Here is a 9,532-nt window from a genome sequence, read left to right as displayed (position 1 = left end):
TAAACAAGCAAAAATTCAACCGTAGAAAAAGGGACTTCCACTTGTATTACAAGTTACAAGCTTTTGATAAACAGGGCACTGGTCTTCCCCTCATTGACCTTAACGTTTTTCATTTTTAGTCAAGACATCTTGAAAGGAGCAATAAGCGAGAAAGACTCCCAAATCGCCGAGCTGGAGGTGAAAGGGGTGCTGGGCGACGTCGAGACGGAGAGATGCGATGCACTGAAGAGCGAACGAGACAGGCTGCTAGAAAGGCTGAAGATTGAGGTAATGAAGTTTATAAAATATAAAAACTACTTACCTACTGATTTCTTTATTTTACGCACTGAAAATAGAAAGCAATATTTATATGTTTGAAGTGTCGTCAGTGCGAGATATATCTCCCCAAACCTGACAAAGGGTTCAGGATAGTGGAGAATGGCTTCTACATACAAATATAGACCCCCATTTCGCTCTTTGGATATTGAAATGCTCCTATAAATTAATTATAATAATTAAAAAAGTCTAAATAATCGTATGAAGGATTTTGACTATATATTTTGTCATCATCGCTTAAAATTACGAATAATGGTGTCATAAAAACATCGTATTTCAAATTTCAGAACGAACACATAGTGGAGGTGCAGCGCTCACTGTACCAGGCGCCCATGGCCGCCGAGGAGAGCGCTCTGCCGGAGCTCGCGCTCGCCGACGAGCTCATCGCCGTGGACAATGTAATACTTTGGGTACTAGCTCCACGATATAGAGAACGGTTTGGGCTTGCCGAGTGGGTTTTACTATCTAGCAAGCTTCTCCTCTTCCCTTCCTTCCTCTCTTAATCCTTCTATTACGGAACAAAGAAAACCTTCCTTCCACCTCCTGTCCACATTGATAAGAGTCGCTATACACAGCGTTTCTCTATCCTTTGTCTCGAGACGACTTTAATGCCCCAACAGCCAATCTTTTTGGGATATATGACCTAGAACCCGCTGAGGAGCTCATTGCAGTGGACAATGTAATACTTTGGGTACTAGTTCTACGATATAGAAAACGATTTGGGCTTGCCGAGTGCCGGCTGACTGTATCAGCCTTCCTTACTGCTGCATAAAGACTCTCCTTCAAACCCACAAACGTCCTCTCTTAACGCCATAAAATACCTTCCTTCTAACCCAAAAACGTCCTCCCCTATCGCCGTAAAGTGTGGAAACATCCACCGCCTTTTAGCAACCCGTATGAGACTGCTGAGTATTAAGGGCCATCATAGGCAGCGGTTAGCGCAGGTATCCCAGGTATCGCTGGGAAGACAGTGTGACGGCCGATCTGCTTCAGCTTCGCGTCAGTAACTGGCAGGAAGCTGCGCAGGATCGGGACAGGTGCCACGCTCTCGTTTCGGAGGCCAAGATTTTCTTTGGATCGCTGAGCCAAAATAGTTAGGTATAGGCAGCACTTAGGGAATGACCACGGAATCCGTGATCATAACTTAATGCCCCTAACGGACATTCATTCTTGCAATCCTACGATTGATTTCACGATGTATGCCCGTCGCCACTGTGTCCTCCCTGGGATATGGAAACATGTTCAACGTGTGTTCAACACATGTTGAACTTTTCGAGCCTTTGCTAATTTAACAAGCTTGCGTCAAACAATGTCTCCACGATTTTGATAGTTAACTATTAGGTTTTGTCACTTTCCAAAATCAGAATTTTATAATTACAATTTCATAGATTCTGATTTAGAACGGGTAAGGCTCGAATCATCAAAATATCATTATTCAAAATATTGAAAGGATTCAAACCACTTGGGAAGAGATGGCATGTAATTTTTCGCACTTGTTTAGGAGTGGCAGGCAGAAAGCTTAGGAAAACGTCAGACAGTAATTTTAATATTTATCTGAGATCTGTTTGTCTGTCCGTCCAAATTTTTCTTAATAAATGACGTTACGAAGGTAAGTGATACGATAAGACGACAAGTTGCAGTGTTACTTGTTTTTTTCTGACTAATGAAGTAATGAGTTTGTGTGTGTGACTGTTTGTGCGTGTGTTGGAGTTACAGATGTGCAAATTGAGGGAAGTTTTCAAAAAGTGGTTAAAGATCACGGAAACTTAAGAAAATTTCACAGGAAATGAAGGAAACTTATATTTTGGAAATGGATAATATTAATCCTTATTATAAAACTATGAGAAGTTAGTCTTAATTTTGTAAACTTTCCGACGGCACAGTTGGAGTTAGCATCGTTAGGTAATCATCATCATCATAATAATGCTAAACGCCAAACAAAGTTAAAATGTATTTAAATACGCTTTATCTACCGCAATACCATTAGTCATTAGTGTCATTGTCATTACGACCGACTGTGTGTTGTATTTTAAAACTTGGTTTAGCATCGACATGGCATAGGGTCAGATGGGTTAAATATAAGACACAGGTAAAAATAATACTAAGTTTTTAACTTATTTTACTTCATTCCTATTCCAGTCTTGTGTGTAGACGTAGACTTCATTTTAAACGGAATAGGGATGAAATATTTATAAGTTTATGAGTGTTAAAAAGTATTAAAAACTAGAGCCTTATTTTTACCAGAGTCCTATATTTCAGCCCTACAGCCCGGGTCAACCCTACAAAAATGACTGAATGTCAAAAGATGACGTTTGATAATTTAAACCGTTTCCCCACTGACGTTCAGTTTTCTGCGGGTACGGTTTTTTGCAGGATCCCGTGTTAGTAGTATAATGCTAATATAGTACCTTTAACACGAGGATTCTGTTTGCGGGATCCTGCATTCATACTATAGAAAACTGAATCCTGCAATAAATCCGTACCCGAAACAGCTCTTATATACCGGGTGTGGCCTGTAACATGAGCAAATAATTAAAACATAGATTGTACTCCTGTCTATGTATCTTCAATGGACGCCATCGCCACGCCATATCATTGTAATTGACGTTGCTTGTCACGCCTTAAACATAACAAAATTCGCAATACATTGCGTCTTTGAATAACCTTTAAAGTGTATTAAAAATCAAACTACAAGTTATTTTCAAAAGTCGCTGAACAAATGTTGATCAGTATGAGGAGTACTGCTTACAGTTAAATTTTTTGCTCATATTACAAGCCACACCCGATATAGTGCCGTCAAGTTCGTCTGTCTAAACATGGGGGCACGTCTTTGTGGGCCATATTGAAAGTTTCTGGACTCTGATATATATATGAGCCGACTTATTTTTTCTAAGTGGCCAGTCCAGCAATTTTCAGTATGCCCTAAGTACCTATACCTACTAGAGATGCAACGGATCTATCTAGTTGTTTGGCCGGATACCGGATATTCGGCCTGACCCTCGGCCGAATATCCGGTATCCGGGCGCCGAATATTCGGCCAGCGGAATTATACCTATATTTCAGTTTTTCAGGTGCGCATTCTGCAGGTTTGACCTGTTTCCTGGTAAACGTTCACACGGACTCATTTCTAGGTTCGAAATGAGTGCGCGTGCAAGTCAGTGGAAAGATTAAATTGTTTTAAAATAATAACAAGTACAATTATGACCGTGTCTGTTTCTTAAATCCAATTTGTTTACACCGAAATCAAGCAATATTACTATCCGGTATCCGGACGGATAGTAAAATAATGGCTGGATAGGCCGGATACCGGATAGTAACCTGATATCCGGTGCATCTCTAATACCTACCTCTCTAACTCACTGTCTGTAGTGTCTGTTCACTGACTGTCTGGTTCCATTAAATGACACGGTGTTTTTCAGGAGGAGGATATCCCCGCGACCGTGCTCTGACGCCACAAAGCTAAGTTTACAAAGACGTTTTCAAACGTAGTCACACGCACCCATCTCATCCGCTACCTTACCATGCTTTTCACTTCAGCCTGAAAAACGCCCCAAAAAACGCTTACTCCGGTTTTCGTATCCAGGCCATTATTGTTTTTAAAAAAAAACGCTTACTCCGAACGCGTTCCGAACTGACCAACTGTTTTTGTTTGTGTAAATAAATATTATTTTAATGTTTTTGTTTTTTTTATTTATTATCTGATGTGGTTTCTTTCACAAGGTCTCAAAGTGAATATATGATATTTTTTTAATAAATCGAACCAAATCATTTTATAATTATATAATTAATTACCTAATGCACTTGTTAACGAATTGTATACCTTTAGAGCAATAATTTTAAATCTTACCAGTACCTATTCTAGTAAAATTTTCACACTCGATGTCTATTTTTATCCTATTAGTAAAATATATTACCGTTTTTACTGCCTCCATAGTATTTATTAGACACGATTGTTTCCATATATAATAGTTCAAATTATTTACCTATTTAAATGCATAAAGTAGGCGAATCGAAGACTTTCAAGATTTAGGGTAGTTAACATGGTATAATAATACACTCCGCCTGGTACTCTCTTCCCGTCTTTTCGTGGTCACGTGACTGACACAAGCCTACGTCATCATACGACAGCGCTATATGATAATATGCGATAGCGCTATATGTATATAGCGGCCATGTTGTGACGTAGGCTTGTGTCACTCTGGGAAGAGAAGATATGGGTAGTATAACTGGTTTTATTTAATTATACTTAGCGAAATTATGTATTTATTAACATTGCGACGTTGCCGACGTTATGTTATCAAATATTGCAATACAATTAAACAACGATTTGGTTTAATCATATGGTTTACAAATAAAAAACATATCATGCACAAATTGAAGACGAAATGCTGACAGTCTGCATATCATAAAATATACAAAAATTAGACTATCCAAAATGTTTTCGGAAATGTCAAAGAATTTATAGAAGAAAAATACGCCAAAATTTTTCGAAAATCTGTGTGTGTAGCCAACGGTGCCAGTAGCAAACGTACTTGAAAACATATTTCCATTCTCTTTCTTCATAGTGATGATGCTAGCGTAAGAAAGAGATGACTGGATTGTTAAATGATCTATCATAAGATATACCTACTTTACTACGTGCAAGTGACGACTAGGCCAGGGCTATAACCGCGAAAATCGGAGTTCGCAAATTGCGGGCATATCTTTCTCTGTCACTCTAATTACGCTTTCATTGGAGTAGAAGAGAAAGATCCCCGCAATTTGCGAATTTCGGTTTTCACAGTAGCCCCTCTGATCCGCCTGACGGTACCTCGCCTTAATGGGTAAATGCCTAGAGTTAGACCAAGAAAAGTCTGCAGCGATTTTGATAGCCCACGAGCGCAGTGCAAGGTTATTTTAAATGTCAAACGTCTATGAAATTATGACGTACAAATAACACTTGCACTGCGTGGGCTATCAAACCCGCAGCAGACTTTTCTTGGTCTAACTCTAGCATACTGTATCAAGAATGTTTTAGTGGCATCATTGGCTGGCCGTATGCTTATTTGCCACTGACGTGGTATAAAAAAAAAATTATTGACTACCATAATTGTTATCTTTGACATTTGCGTGAACAAAGGATCGTAGCTTCTTATATTATGTAATCTCTTAGGGAGAATGTTGAAACTATTTTTGTGAAATCTGAGACGGTAGCACGCTAGCTGGCCATCTCTCTCACCCACATAATATGTTGGTAACTATTGCGAGAGAGACAACTAGCGTGCTATCGCCACACGCTTATAAGTCAATCAAAGCACTGCCTTATTCTAAGTATAAAAATGTTTTTCGTTAAGCGAGTTAAGCAATAAACGACACTGCCCTGTTCACGCCAATTTCATTTGCAAGGAGAGTGAGCAAGACGCAAGTATGGTGTGGATATTTCAGGTTCCTTCCTTCTTTTACTTCACGCACAGTAAGAAGAATGTCCTACATCGACCCGCCATTTCCTATCTCTATCCCACGCACATAATTATATTGCTGTCCCGCTCGCATAGTGTCATTAACCGCCAGAATTATCGGCGGGATATCAATATGATTATAAGCGCGTGCGAGAGAGATGGGCGGATAAATGTACGAAATTATTATGCTTATCTCCCTTACTTTACTAAGTTTGGCCTATGAATCGCCTAAAATACAAGTTTGGATCATTATTTACTCGGTTTCACTTTCGTGGACACATTTTGGAAAATTGGTTGTAAATTTTGAAATCCCCTTCTATAAAAAACACGATAGTGATTTGAAGCAAATATACACATAAATTGCACCGACGCTGCTAGAAAAGGAGAGCTTTGTGAGCATATGTCGAAGAATGACAAAAATTAAAAGCGGCCAACAATGTTCAATTTCTCAAGGAACTCTTAGCGTATTTACTTTTTTATGATAAAATCAAACTAAGTATAGCTTAAATGTTTGTGGGTGCTTATCAAAGTGTTAAATGAAAGGCAGCTAATATAGGTAGGTAATATAAATCTGCCTTAAATTTAACATTTCATGATATAACCTCCTGGAAAGCCAAGAATCAAGATTGCAGGCGTGACATACAATAAAATTCACATTGTTTGATTGTCATAGATTTGAGAGCACGCTCGGGCTAAAATGGCAGGAAATTTTTACGGCAGCTAAAACAAATACAGTTTAATAATTATAAGTGAACTTAGTGAAATATGGTCCTCTGTGCCGCGATCACAAAGTTTGTGAGACTATATAAGGTGGTGGTACTGGTGCTCGACGCGGTCCCAGTACATGGCATCTTGAAACTTAAGTCATTGTCAATAGAGGTGACAGCAGGGTGTCATCTATTGGGCATTAGTATGTCGAGCACTAGTACCACCACCTTATGCCGTTTCTACCGATCAAGAAAACATCTAAATATCTACGCGTGGTTCAGCAAAATAATGTATATACGCGTGTAAAAATTGGCCTAACACGTCGATCGCATATGGAATTATGCCGGTATTCGTAGCTATGAACATATGTTGTTAAAGAAAAACACAGCTCATTAAATCTCCTGCAAAATCTATAGGGAACAACCAGTCGGCTTCTCTCACCTTCAACTAGGTACTTGGAATAATGCACTTTCTGGCTCCCCCGTCAAAACCGCACCAAGGACCCTAAATTACCTATAATATTAATTATTATGAGCTTTTATAATATCTTTACAGTATTGTATTTGTGATATAAAAACCAGAACACTATAACCATTTGTGAATTGTTTTTTAATGTTTAATCAATTAATTATTATATCAATTGATGTCACGAGACAAAGTTGTTTTTGTAGGTGGTCAAAAAATTAAAAAAAAATGTTTGTAGGTGACGTCTCACTTGGCCATCTGCATATATAACTTTGCAGCCAAAATGTTGCTGTATTGAGCTTATTGCTGTTTTAAGCAATTGTTTTATGACCTCATTAATTAAAATATCGGAAACCAGATGAAACATCGAAATTTTAAGCGTTAAATTAAATATAACCTAAAATAATACACTTAACCTAACTGTCAATTTACCTACATCACACGCAACACGCCTTGAAATAAAATAAAAGAAGTTTATATCCATGTTACTTTAATAGCTGCTTGTCATAATTGGAAATCAAAATTCACCTTAAAAAAACAAACTCTAAAAAGGTCGATAAAATATATTTGCGCCCCAAATGTTAAAATTTTTACGGTTCATTAATTTTTTTTTTTTTTTTTTAATTATGAATGGGCTTACTCATGGCCACAGACTAGCCGAGGCGTAGACGTGGCCTACAATGGAGCGAGCTCGCCCAGAAGGTGCCTGTTCACTCTTGATTTGAAGGTTGCCGGGTTATAAGAACACGGAAATATAGACGCCGGCAAGGAATTCCATTCCTTGGCAGTGCGCATAAGGAAAGTAGAAGCAAAATGGCAGCCCTTTTCTCTAATTAATGTAATTACTGATAATATGTATGGTATCGGGTGAAACTTAACTCATTTATGATGTTTTACGAGTGCAAAAGTTTATTGGGTGCGTGACGTATATTTGATAAACAATTATTGTTGACCCCAGAGTTTACATGAATGTAAAATTAAGTTCCATTGAAAGCTGACTGTAAATTGTTTCGCCCCACTTGTTATAATGTTGCTCGAATTAAAAATGCCTTATGACAGAAAAGAGCACTATTTTTCCGATTGTAACCATTTTTAATTTACTGGGTCCAAGACTGTTTCAAGACTAGGCTGTCGTATTCTTCCTTAAACCTAAGTATACACTATCTTGTTAATTTATTACCACAGCTATCATAGTGTTGCAACATATTGGCTTTTTATACCTACACAGTCGCTGAGTAGTGCGTATCGTATGGTAGGTGGGATGTATAGTGGCTGCAAAGTTTCGTTGAAAAAAGTTTCAAATGTTTTATGACAATACTCAATAATGTGTCTTAATATAAACTAGTTGCAATACCGGCAAGTTGATTTTAAGACATATAATGTTATTGTTATTTTAAGATACTATTTTAAAAATTCTACGCAATTTTGCAGCTTGTGCGATCTAATATTTTATATCAATCAAGTGTGTAGTTTGGACTCTGAGGAGTCAGAATAATTAAATTATATTAGTTACTTGTTACATGAATATAATGGTATAAATAATGGTATTGTTTCACACGTTGTATTGACCGAACATTTGCTGGGAAAAATATTAAATACATGTTCTTTGAAAATATAATATCTTCATATACGGAACGGTACTGTTTGTTTTCTTTCGGTTTCCTTCCCGTTTATAGGACATTTACAGATAAAGCACTATATTTTATTTACTCATATGGCAAGCATATTATAAATCGCTTATATTTAGGTACTTTGCTGCAAGGCTCTGGTATTCAATAGCACAGAATAAATAATAGTACTAGGTATAGAAGACTCACTCTCTAACAAAACGCGTCTGTCACGATCAGCACAGATATGGCCGCTAGGTGGCGACAGTGCCACGCACGGCTTATGGCAAACCCCAAAATTGGGGTCGAACGGATGTACTTTTAGCTACCTGTAGCAAAGCGACGAAATCGCGAAGTGAACCACGCCTGCCAATAGTGCCGTGCAGCAGCCAGAAATGCCAGAATTGTTTAAGTACCTACCTACTCTTTAGTACCTCCCAGAGGGCCTACCGCGAACCACGTTCGACATGTTGCCTCCACATCACACTAACGAACTAATTTACAAGTGCGACAGAGAGGCAACACGCACAAACGAATCAATCCTTAGCCAGCTGAAAATTCGAACACGACTCTCCACTATTTGCACACAGCGCATACTTCGATTCTTCGAAAACGTGGCAAGACGCGAAGATATCCTAGAGGTATTGATGATGGTCGGTCACATAGAAGGGAAGAGAAGTAGAGGAAGAGCGCCTACCCGGTGGATAGACACAGTAAAGGCATATGCAGGAGCCAAGGCCCAGACCTGCCTGCAAATGGCGCAGTCTAGGAGTGCCTGGAAGAAAGTGGTATTAAGCATTGGTAATCACGACCCTCAGCAATGAGGATACGAATGGAAAAAAAGAAGAACTCAGACAGTAATAGGAAGGTGAGATAGCAGTCGCTTTCGTACACTGTGCCTACGATATTTCTTGAGATTAGGTGCCTAAGCGGCCACGCTACCTACAGGTTCCTCTGAATGTAACTCAGAAAACGCTAAGATGAAGTAAGGACATACAC

At 38.6% G+C, this 9,532-nt stretch overlaps 1 long non-coding RNA gene across 1 annotated transcript; it reads left to right on the top strand.

Annotated features, from left to right (window-relative positions):
* The first annotated feature begins 753 nt into the window (after positions 1 to 753).
* LOC134678900 (uncharacterized) lies at positions 754 to 8,561 on the top strand. The gene is made up of 2 exons (XR_010100260.1): positions 754 to 1,006; positions 3,735 to 8,561. It is a non-coding gene; the product is annotated as an uncharacterized LOC134678900 (long non-coding RNA).
* The last annotated feature ends 971 nt before the right edge of the window (positions 8,562 to 9,532 follow it).

This window comes from Cydia fagiglandana, chromosome 2, assembly GCF_963556715.1.
Source record: "Cydia fagiglandana chromosome 2, ilCydFagi1.1, whole genome shotgun sequence".
In the NCBI taxonomy this organism is placed as follows: Eukaryota; Metazoa; Arthropoda; class Insecta; order Lepidoptera; family Tortricidae; genus Cydia; species Cydia fagiglandana.
Note: the sequence above shows the minus strand (reverse complement) of the source record. Positions and strands in the feature narration are given on the sequence as shown.